Source organism: Rhinolophus ferrumequinum, chromosome 7 (genome assembly GCF_004115265.2).
Source record: "Rhinolophus ferrumequinum isolate MPI-CBG mRhiFer1 chromosome 7, mRhiFer1_v1.p, whole genome shotgun sequence".
Taxonomy (NCBI): Eukaryota; Metazoa; Chordata; class Mammalia; order Chiroptera; family Rhinolophidae; genus Rhinolophus; species Rhinolophus ferrumequinum.
Window position 1 is genome coordinate 35,523,457 of NC_046290.1, and position 12,126 is coordinate 35,535,582.

The 12,126-nt window shown below is 40.6% G+C and overlaps 1 protein-coding gene and 1 long non-coding RNA gene across 3 annotated transcripts in view; one reads left to right on the forward strand and one right to left on the reverse strand.

Moving 5' to 3' along the window:
- MAP3K1 (mitogen-activated protein kinase kinase kinase 1) overlaps nucleotides 1-12,126 on the forward strand; it is a 74,146-nt gene that overhangs the window by 7,076 nt on the left and 54,944 nt on the right. The gene's annotated exons all lie outside the window — the stretch shown is intronic.
- LOC117025305 (uncharacterized) overlaps nucleotides 6,337-12,126 on the reverse strand; it is a 78,265-nt gene continuing 72,475 nt past the window's right edge. The window contains exons 3-4 of the long non-coding RNA XR_004423578.1: nucleotides 7,126-7,226; nucleotides 6,337-6,829 (exon numbers count right to left, since the gene is read on the reverse strand). This is a non-coding gene — a long non-coding RNA (uncharacterized LOC117025305). The remainder of the gene's footprint in view (nucleotides 6,830-7,125; nucleotides 7,227-12,126) is intronic.

Sequence of the window (12,126 nt, forward strand, 5' to 3'; positions counted from 1 at the left end):
TACATTGATACTTAGTAGCTTGATAGTTAGTAAAAGTAATTGGTATTTAGCAAGTAGGAGTTGATAATATTGACCAATTTCACATAAGGTAAATCTTATAATACTTAGTTTAACAACTAAGTGTAGTTACAAAGTAATTGGAGCCATACTCAACCTGTCAAATACTGAGAAAATTGAGTTTCTGATATTTGAATGTGTGTAGTTATTTGGGCTGATGGCTAAGCCCTCCTGGTTTTCTCAACCCTGACAATTCTTCCATGATGGTCCAACATCATCCTCTTGAACGTTAATATTAGAAGATCCTCAGGGTGGTCCTAGGGCTTCTGTCATTCTGTCTCCTCCATCCCTACCCTGGTGTCATTAATGCCTTTAGATCGATTATTGACCATTCGCACGATTGCAGAGTTTATTTTTCCAGCCATGACCTCTCCTAAACTCCAGATCTACACCTCACTGTCTACATGGCACATCCAATACTCAGCTATCTAAAACCAAATTCAGGATTTCCCCTCTATCTTGTCCTACTAATAGGTTCCGTGCTCATAAAAGGGCAGAATGAGAACTGAGGAGTTACCTTAAGAGCTTGTATTCAGTCCATCATCACAGGCTGGTGATTTGACCTGTTATCACTCCCTCGTGCAGGCTTCTGAGATCTCTCATTTGGACTAAGGCGGTGGTAGCCTTCCAATTTGCTCCCTATATCCTACTTCCTCCCTTCCAATCTGTTCTCCATATTATGTGATCATTTAAAAATGTAAATCTGATTATCACTGTTTTCCTCTAGAGAAATAAATAAAGTTAAATTTTAAAACTTTCAAATGCTTTCCATTTGGATAAAGACCTTAACATGCCCTATCGAGTCCTTGCCTGGTCTGCCCCTACCCGCCTCTCCAGGCCCATCTCAGATCACTTGCCCTTGTTCTCTGCAGGAAGGCCTTTCATTTCCTCAAACTCCGCGCAGCACCTCCTGCCATAGGGCCTCTGCACAGGCAGCAGGCTCCCTCTGCCGGGAACTTCCCCCGTTCGGCGGCGTCAACCCCTCATCCTTCACATCTTAGCTCACTGCTGCTTCCCTGCTGTCAGGGTTGTGATTCCACATTTGTTATCTCATGCCACTCTCAGAAGACTGGAAGACCTGAGTGGGCAGAGCCTGTGGCGTGGTAGGGACCCGGCACCTAGCAAAATGCCCAGAGTAGACATTCAGTAAATGTCCGTTGTAGAAGTGGATGAGGGTAATAATGACACGGCAAGTTCAATTTTGTGGGTCATCTGTTCTTTCCCTTGGTCACATGTGTAGGCTACGTCCTAGCAGAGAGGAGGTTAACCAGCAGAAGCTGGTGTTCCAAAATTGGTGCAGCAGTTCGTGTTCCAGCAGTTGGTGTTCCCAAATTGCTGCTTTGCTATAGAATCATTGGAAGGTATCTGCAGTATTAGACACGCCAAGTGCCTGGAGTGAAGTAGGACAGCTTAATGTGGTATGGTGGAAATAGCTCTACCGCAGGATAATGTGCTGTAGGTAAGAGGAGTTTGCTTGCTGTCTGTATGCAGTACTTTTTCACTTACTGGGGAGGAGAGAGAGAGAGAGAAAAAGAGAGAGAGAGAGAGAATGAATATGTACCGGAGGTGCCAAAAAATGTGTACATATGACTTCTATTCATCTTTTGTTAGTGGTACATATTAAGTATTACAACTTTAATACAGTTTTTTCCTTTCTTAAAATGTGTATACATTTTTTGGCACCCTCTGTATATATGAATAAGTATATGCATAAAGCTGTTATGCATTAATATAATGGTTCCTTTTTCCAAGTTCTCAGAATGTTATCTAAATGTAAGATTTTTAGGATTCTTGTCCTAATAACCGTACTTCATCCAAAATTTATTAATTTGTTACTGATGATAATTCAACTTGGGCTAAGTAGTAGTTCACATTTGCATTAAAGAAAAGATTTGCGAGGCAGGTGCTGCATGAGATTTCAGGAGCCAGGAAGCCACATAACAGAAAACGTTTTAAGTTTAACTGGTGGTAACTGAACCCTGCAGCCTCCCTTATCTAGAACATGGTTTAGCACTAAGGGGAAAAGGCTCTGAGCCGCCAAAGGGCCTGTAACAAAATCTGTGCTTTGAAGTTTTTTATTTTACACTTAGAAGAGTTCCAAGGGCGCTCACTCAGCATTCGCTGACACTTATTTAAGATATTATTCTTGCAGTCTTACCCATTTGGTGTCCCTGACGTGCAGCAATTAGAAGCAGCCAATGAGAAGGACTTGCAGCATGAGCAAGGGACAGGTTCCCTGACAGCCAGAGGAGGGAGAGGTAGAGAGAGGGCATTAAACATTGCAGTGGGGGCCACCTGGCGTCGGAACATGTAGTTCTACATACCTGTATAGCCTCTGAGATTATAAATTTAGTAAATCACAGCACTTTCCAACATTACCTTTTGGGCATCAGTTTCCTTATTTGTAAAATGAATGTGATCGAATTTATATATAATTTTTTTTAATGTTGACTGTGGCTTATTATTACAAGATTGTGTTTCTATCTACTCAGTGAATTAAAGTTAGAAAGCTTGCAGTATATTAAGGAAGATTTCCATCCAAGATAGCTGTAGAAAGTATTTTGATCCTTAAAGTGGTAAATGTCTAAATTACCTGAAAGAGGTAGTCCTGAAGCCTTGATGATATTGAATAAAAAAAGTGCTCTTTAGAATTACATAAAATGGGGCACTGCCCATTAAAAATGTCTTGGGGGTTGTTTATGTGGGAAAGTTTTTATTTTTGTTTTGTGTGTGTGTGTTTTTAAATTGTTTGCCTGAGTCATTTTGTACTCTGCAATTTCTTTAAAATAATTAGTCACCACCACCATTACATACTGACTTTTCTCCTAGTTAGACTGTGAGGAGTCAGGCAGTGAACTCCAGCTTTGTAACGCTGCCCAAGTTATTTAATTACTTGAAGGTTTTTGGTTTAATAAGATGGCTACTTGAAAACATGTTCTTAATGTCTACATACTCTTAAGATGATAAATGTTTTGAAACATATTTCACATTTCTTTTTTTTCTCCTTCAAAATCATTAATTGGCTATATCTGTTACTTATTTTTTGGATTTCTATTGGTATTCTTAAATTCTTCTTGACTAATCAAATTAATTTTACTGAACCTTAGATTTTTAAAAAGATATGACAGATTAATGTAGATATTAATATTCCTGAAAAATTTTTAGTGTCTTAATCTAAACTTATTTTGACTTTTGATGAGAATATGTTTCAATTATTCTGGTACATTGGCACCTCCATGCTGTTATACAAAGTGTTTATGATGTTTCTGGGATTCATAATTTATAGAATTAAACTTCGTTTACAAAATGATTTGATAACTCTTTTGAAAGCCACAGAACAATTTTAAACATTTGTGTTTTTATCACTTAAAAAGGATTGTACTATGTAGACTGCTATGCAATCTGCTTTTTTCTTAACAGTACTTTTGTTAGTTATCTTAATGATAAATATAGTGCTGTCTGTTTAATAACTGTGTAGTATTCCATCATATGGATATGGAAGTCTCCTTAATCAGTTCCCTATTTTTAGACATTTATATCGTTTGCTTTTTGGTTGTTATGTTAAACTTCAGGATATAGATATACATATATGTATTTCCATATATTTGTGCATTTAATTCTGTAAAATAAGTATTCAGAAGTGGATTGCTGAGTCAAAGGCCATACGTATTTAACAATTTGGTCATAGAGCCACATTGCTTGTTTCCCTCACAGTTTGTGAGGGTGCCCATTGTCCCACATTCTTGCCAACATTGGATATCTCATCATCAGCCCTCAATTTTTGCCAGTCTGGTAGATGAAAGATGATTTCGTATTTGCATTTCTTAGCTTTTTAGCATCATTTTACAACTTGTCTGTAGACAATGTCAGACTTTTATGTATTTCCTTTCACACATGGAAGAGAATTGTTCATTTTTCCTATTGATTTGTATGCGTCCTTTGTATATTAGAATATTAGCTCTGACATTTATTGTAATTGTTTTCCTCCACTTTGGTATTATGACTCACGAATTTCAATCATGGTATTTTTTTTCTTTCATTATTTCTGTGTTTAGGTCTTATAGAATGGCCTAGAAAGGCAGTGCTGTGGAGAGTGGTTAGAGTACAAAGGCCTGAGACCTAGTCAGTGTCACCACTCTCAAGTAGTACACCTTCTTTGCACTTAAATTTCCTCAACTGTAAAATGAAGATTCTACTTCAGAGTTGCGAGGACAGAAAGTGTTCGTATAGTTCTTAGAACAAAGCTTGCTGAATGATAAGCACTATATAAGTAATAACTATTATCATTTTCAACAGCAAAATTATAAAAAACCTCATCAGTGTTTTCTAACAGTATTTGTGTAGGTTTTAAAACAATACTTTAATCCATCTGCAGTTTCAGGGGCAACATAGGGCTCTAACTTTATTTTTTCCAAGTGACTGGCTTGGTGTCCCCGCACTGCTTATTGATTAAAAGTATCTCCTTTATCACATACTAATTTTTCAAGTAGTTGGAAGTTTCCAAATACATTTCTTTCTGATCTTTCTCTTGTACCAGGGCCTAAGTTCCTAAATAACCACATTTCAAGTTTTGTACAAAGATGAAAAGAAAGTCACTGATGATAGAGAACAGGATATGTGAGGCTATTGCTGTATCTTTGCTGACTTGTTCTTACGGATATTTCGGTGCCTAAAATGTCTTGGCTTCAGTGACAGAAACGTGCATCCACCTGCCTCTGGAGCAGTTTCTCCAGGAGGTTCAGCTCTGCCTGCTCCTGCAGCCACCAGTGTCGGAGCTGAATCCCTAGTCCTCCCCAGCCTCCTTGTCTTCCTCTTAGATCTGGTGGTTGGGTGCCCATCGGTCACCTGACACCGGCTCCCAAATTGCTGTGCTCTTACTCCTCTGGCTTTCTCACCCTCAGGCGTCCAATCAGCCTCCAGTTCTATTGTTGCCACTTATCTGCTCGCCTTGGAATCCACCCCCACAGCTGCTAACCCAGGGTCAGGCTCCTGTCACCTCCTCCAGTCCGTGCAAGGCCTCCTTCTAACCAGCCTCCTGCTTTCGGACATGTCCTTCTCGGTCTCGACGCTGCAGTTAGAGAGAGGCTTCTGTAGTGCAGGTCTGATCTTGACATTTCTATCCAGGAAATTTTTTCTTCATCTTCAGAATAAAGTCCACATTCCTTCTTGTTCTGAAGCCTCTGTTGTGATCAGCTGTGCTCCCCTCTCAGTTCCTGTTTCCAGAACCCCCTGCTCCATTCATTTGGTGCCATGTTCATGTTTTTGTTCCTCCAGCTTGTCCTTTTTTCTCAACGTACTAAATGCTGTTTCCTCTATCTGGAATACCCAGTTTGTCTCTGCTGTGAAGTGTTTTTTAATATGATTTTATTCCTGTTGTAATAAAGAATTATTAGTATTCTGTAAATATAAATGTGGCTATTTACCGACATCAGTACTGTAGTCTGAATTCTACTGAAATCTTTGGTTGAAAATTCTTCAGTGTCTGAGCTAGATTTGCCACTTTTCAGCCTTTTCAGTTTTTCCTCTGTCATTGCATATGCAGTTACGTCTTGCTGAACAAGTGTTCACAAAGAGTTTGGTGAAATATACATTATTGTAGAGTGAATCAGATTTTCCTGTTGTATTAAAATTTCAGAGATGCATTCTCAGGAACATACTTTGGTGCCAAGCAATTGCTGTCATCAAGAAGAATCCAAGACCATCTGAACTCAGAACAAACATGCTCAAGTACTTCAAGCACAGAGCTTACTTGTGGCCTGGGCGCTTCCATCCCAGGTTTTACGTCAGCTGCCGGGCTCCCTAGGCAAGGTCCCAGGGAACCGGTGGGTCCTAGAAGAACAAGCACATCCGATGTAGGGTCATTTCACATCTCTTTTTGTCGGGTCCACGCCGGAGCAGTAAACACGCCAAGGTGAATGAATGCCTATTGTCGGTGCTGTCGTCTCTCCAGACACGGGCGGCAGCCATGCCTTCAGGAACACTCTCTGAGTGACTGCTGTGAGCCAGGCACCCAGGAGCTGGGGACCCAGCAGGGAGGAAGCCTGCTAAGGAGTTTAACAAAGTGATAGTCTACCTGATGACAGTGGTGGTGCTGGCTTCAGTCAGCTGGGGGGAGGGGCGTGCAGGGAGTGTTTCCTGGGAAATGGGAAGTCCCTGCCAAGTCCTGAAGAATGTGGAGGAGTTGGACAGGTGAAAGGGACTTGCCGGGAAGTTTCGTGGCCTGGGGGTGGAGGGGAAGAGGGGAGGAGCGCCACCTCCCCCGCAAGGCTGGTGCTGATCTGAAAATTGCAAGTGTAGCTCAGATAGTCCCCCTCTGGGTAGAAAGCAGGGTGCAGATGGGGCTCAGAAACCTGGCTCTGGCTTTCTTTCTCCTTGTTGCTCCCACTAGCCAATCCTTAGATCTCCGTGCTTAGGAGAAAATAAAAAGCCTTTGTAGTGTGACAGGTAACCACAGTGCACCAGGAAGTGGGTCAGGAGGCCCCAAGGAGTTAGTTACATCAGAGCTGGTGCAAGATGGTCTGGGAGCTGTGGCTCGAGCACTTCTAACAGCTCCCCATAATTTCAGTGGTTCACAGATCGGGAAATTTGTCCTGCAAAACAAACTCCATCTTCTCTGGTCCTGAGTGTGGTTTTGGAACTGCAATGTTTACATTTCGGAGACAGCACGGTGTCTTGGTAAGGAAGCTGGGCCCTAGGCGGTCGACCTGTTAGCCACTGCTGTTGTTAGACTCCAGGGAAGGCACTTAACTTCTCCGAACCTCATATTTCTCATCTAGAAAATGGGGTGAGTGGTGGTGATTAAATGAAATAATGAAGCACGATTCTTGACCCAGAAAAGCACTCAGTAAACATTAACTATCACTGATCTTACTGCAAGTAACTATGAAGGCTCATTCCTTAAACCTGTGCAGATGATGAAAGTGAGACTCCCTGTTAATTTACTAGTTACCATTAGTTTAGCAAAGGCATTTTGTATGGACTATGAATCATTTTGAGAGCAATTTCTCCCCCCCCCCCCATTATTTTGAAATTATTTGCTAGAGTAAGGGAAAAGTGCAACTTTCAAACCTGTGATGTGGGATAAAGCATGTATGTCATCGGGAGGACGTAGATGAGGTCCATCACTTCGTGAGGACCCAATGCCAGTCTCCTGGGTCTCGTTTTCTCATCTGTGAAAAGAAGAGGTTGGATTACATAATGTCTTGGGTCCCTTCAAGCTCTAGCACCTTTCCAAAAATTGAATTTGAAAATTATTTCTTGTGGCTAAATTTAGTTGTATTTATTGAAACAGCAGTTATACTTTTTTGAAGTTATAAAGTCTTGGAATTTTAAACCTGGGTACCAACCAGGAGGAGAAGTACAAATGAAAAGCAATGAAGGCTCAGAAAAAAGAGAAATCATTTTTTGTTAACTGACATTAAATGATGCAAAAATATTTTATTAAGAAACATATAACTGCTGGGAGAATAGTATTTTGCAAAGTGGAGAAAATAAATTAGAGCAAAGTTGTTAGCATGTTTGTGTTTCATAAATATGCTCAGAGAACAGTTTTGAAAATAACTTTAAATCTAATTTTTGGTAACTTTACCATTAAAATCTATCTTCCCCTCCCAACTTTAATTGTATAAGGAAGAGACATTCTCCAGAGATAACTTTTAATAATGCAATCCTTTGTCTTTTCCTATTTTTGTAAAGACCTTTTCATAAATACACATGTATAATATATAGACTTTTTAATTTTGTATACAAATGTATACATAAAATACATTGTTCAGTGACAGGTATATTGTTTCCTAATTGTGAAACTTAATATTTAATTATATTTGGGGGCTTCTTTTCACATAATTTGGAAAAGTTGGCAATTACTGGAAAATATGAATTTCACTATGAATCTTTTTTTTCTTTTTAATCTAATAACGTGTGGCTTGAGTTCTAGAAAATTTTGACTTTCAAATAGATTTGGAATAAGACTAACTTGTAAGGATGTGACTGCACCAAGCTGAAGCTGCTCAGAATTCATTGCTGATCCCATGGACATCCAACAGGAGTTGCTGTTTGTCTTAGATTCCCAGTAGTGAAGAGCACTTGACCCTTCCGCTTATGTCACAATCCATGCAGTTCCATAGTTCTGATTGTTGTGATCAGGTATTCAGATATTTGGGAGCACTCACTACATGCTGACCAGTGTCTGATTTCCAGACAAGGCTGTGATAAGAAATAGAACAAAGTCCTTTTGAGTCTTGATTGCCTTAGTGCACCATTCTTCCAGCCTATTGTGACTGGTTGTGATAACTGGCTATAGGTCTTGTCTGCAATAAATAAGGCAGCTAGACTATCATTTATACAATGCAAACGGAAGTCGTCCTGCAGTTTTATAAGTGGATACTAGAACATTCCCTTCAGTACAAGAGGATTTGCTAGGAGAGTTGTGAATAGTGCCAAAGACACACAAGAACAAAGTCTTCCCTTTTTGGGCTTGGGTCCATAAAGGCAGTTTTGGCATCAAAGAGAAAAGGTTTATGCTCAAGAACTTCTTCCTTTCTCTTCTCTTTCTCACTTCCTGGGCCAAGTTTTGATGATAAGATAAAAAACCATTAGTGTCTGAAGTCAGCATATCTGTAAATGCAGCAGCAACTTGCTAAAGAAATGCATTCAGAATTACATTGTGCAAGGTAATGCTTTATTCTTCTTGAAATTTCTTCAAAATACTGAATGTCACAGATTTTAATTACTAAAAACAAATTAGAACTTTCTTATCTAAGTAGAACATATGGTTGGCCATACGCTGAGGCCAGGTGAAATTGTTTTCTCTGTGTTTGTCTGTTTCTTAACCACCCCACTCCATACATACACATGTGACCTCCCCCAACCCCAGTACGCACACAGGTCTTGCTCAAATGCTGTCTTTTGACTCCATGCTGGCAAATTATTCTGAGACTTGCTGTTACAAGGTCTCCAGTAAACCACTTACACTGAACTCTGTGCTATAGCAAGTTCCCATAGTGCCAGTGCACTCACTTTTTTCTGTATTTCTTTATTAAAAATCATCCTCATTTTATAAGTCATTTATTGAGCATTGATAGCGTTTGCATTTGTGATCAAATCTGCTTTACACTTTGGGTTACCTTTACCTCACTTGAATTCCTAGGCTAACTTTCTGCCCTCATATTATTCAGTTCCCTTTGCCCCGGTGTATCATTTCTTGTGAATATAGAGCACATGAGCTACATTTTATATTGGCCAAAGCCAGAGTTCTTAAATGTCACAAAAGTTAGCCCAAAGACATCAGTTACTGATTTTTTAGTTTGTAATGTAGGATTTTTTTTTCAGTGTACTATGGGAGACTGCCTACATTACAAACATTGGTAATGACACTTATGTTTTGTAAAAAGTTTCTGCTTAAGGAATATATTTAAATGTTGATGAATTCTTTCCCATTTACTTAGGTGGCCACATGTGTCAAATCTTTTTAAATACAATATTCTGTTCTTCCATAAACCATGAAAATATCCTGGAAGTTTCATAAGTTCAGCTCTGTCTTCCACAATTCTTTTACCTGTGAAAATGGAATAATGTTTGTTTTTTTTAGGACCATATGTGTGAATTTGAGGTTCAGAGACCTGGCAGCTATCACTAACTCTCCTCTAAGACTATATATGTCACCTGTGATTGTCACGGGGAAATGGTGATGTCAGCTCTCTTAGCCGCGTGGCTTTCATTTTTCTCCCTTGTAGCTCAGTAACTATGAGGGTGCCAAAAAATGTATACACATTTTAAGAAAGGAAAAAAACTACTAAAATTGTAGTGTTCAATATATACCGATAACAAAAGATGAACACAAGGCATGTGTATACATTTTTTTGGCATCCCCAGTGTTTTGGAGTCTTTAAGTCTGGGCCGTGAAACCTTGCTAGGTCTTACCTTGGACCCTGGGCCACAGAGGCATTGGTTACTGTGATGCATCCGAAGCCAGGTAGACTCCCTGGCACAGATCATTTCAGGTACCACTTAGAACTCCTCCTCCTGAATAAGACTGCCCCAAAAGGATATTGACCCGTGCTTGCCTGTTGGAGCCTAGAAGCAGCCAGTGGGACGTTTTCCAGACACCAGACTGGGAGGTGGAGAGCAGGCAGAGTTGGTGGTGGTGGTGGTAGCAGCTGTGGCTAGAATCAATCCCTGGCAACAGTGAACTGCACAAACTAATCAGGCTTCTTTAAAGGTAGGTAGACTTTGAGAGAGGAGGATGGACCACGAAAGACCTAGGCTTACATTTTTTTTAACCCCTGATTTGTAACTTAATGTTTTCCTAATCATTTCATAATTCAAGTTTAATCAGGCTGACTACCAGGTGGGCCTTTAGACTGCTATTTAAAAAAATTGGTAGCATGTTATCATGCAGGGTGTCATGCGGGAGACCCTGCTCGCTGTGCCATGTGTCATGCAGGAGACCCTGCTCACTGCCCCATGTGTCACTCAGGGCAGCCTGTGGAGTCTCAGCTCCTGCTCCCCGCATAAGAACACAGGATATGGTGAGGCCAAAAAGGAACACCCAGGGAGCCATAGGTAGGGGAGTCATACCACTATAGTCTCACTGGAGGTTGGATTCACAGGACGTGCGACCTGCTGTCCGCTTTTCTGCCATCCGACCGACTACTTGCTAACTGCAATCCGCGCTTGCCAGCCCCCATCTTCTTGCTAGCCCCCATTTTCTGCTAGCGTAGCCACGGCAGTTATATTAGTGGCCAGTGGCTCACTGGTTACAGCTGACAGCCAACTAGCCACAGCTGATGGCCATCCAATCATAGCTGATGGCCATTTACTACCCGAGTGAGCACCTTTCCACGTGAGGCCGAGAGCCTGGAAACGGCACTCCTGGCTCTGTCCCCACACATGTTAACTTCTGTGCTTATTAAAAATGGTATTTGTAATCATTGATTGTTTCTCTTAAAACTTTAAACTTAAAAAAATAAAACTTGAACATTCTAGTCTATTTCAAGATATCTATGATTGCTTTTGTAGAACTAATGAAAAAATTAGAAACAGATGAACTCCGTGAGAATTCTTCTTAGGAATCAAGTAGCCCTACTTGAAGTGAGACAATGTGGATAATATTTTGAAAACCAAAACTATTCTGATACAAAACTTAACCGTTTCCTTTACTGTTTCAGTTAAAATGAAAAGCCTAATCAAATTGCAGTTCATATTCAAGAGTTCCTTATGGACATAGGTGATACCTGCTTTCTCCCTTAAGCTGTTGGAGGAGAATTGCCAGGTGTCTTTAGTTGAAAGGCATTTAACCTGCTAACTGCTTTTTGGGGCAGAGTAAGTGTTAGCATTTGCTCGACTCATCAGGGCTGTCCCCTGTACTGTCCTACCACCTCTGCAGGGCACTGAGTAAAGTTACTTTAACTTTGAGTTTGACTGTTCTCATCTGTGAGCTAGAAATAATACCTCTCCTACTTCCAAAATTTGAGAGGATCAAATGAGATAATGGATGTGAAAGTGCTTTCAAAGGGTAAAAACAAAGCATTAGGACTTGAGGTTACAGCATTTTAGAAATCAGCAGTACAACTGTCTGGCTGAGTATCTGGCACCAGAAAGGTTCCATCGTTGTCAGGTTGAGCGCTGCAGTGCATTGTGGGGCAGGGGTGGCCCGTGCCTAGTTCACCTCCAGCGCCCTCAGTCAGCAGCATTCTCCTGCTGTGCCCTTATTGCAAATAGCAATAATAGTGGACTTCCTCTGAGCCTGGTACCTTGGGTGCGTTATATAGCTCGTCTTATTTAAGCCTTGCACCATCCTTGTGAAGTAAGTGCATTTTTATTCCCATTTTACAAACGAGAAAGCAGAGACTCTGAGAGGTGAGGTGACTCGGCCACTAGTGTGTGGTGAAGCTTGGCTGTGAACCCTGGCCATTTGACTCCAAGACTGTCCTCTTAACCTTCGTGATAATCCTTTATGCATACTTTTGCATTTTTTTATATCAGGAGATGGGTTTGAGTTACATCAGAGCACAAATTTCATGATCTATTATTCATTTCCTTGCCTTGGCTTTTACTGAAGTAAAAATC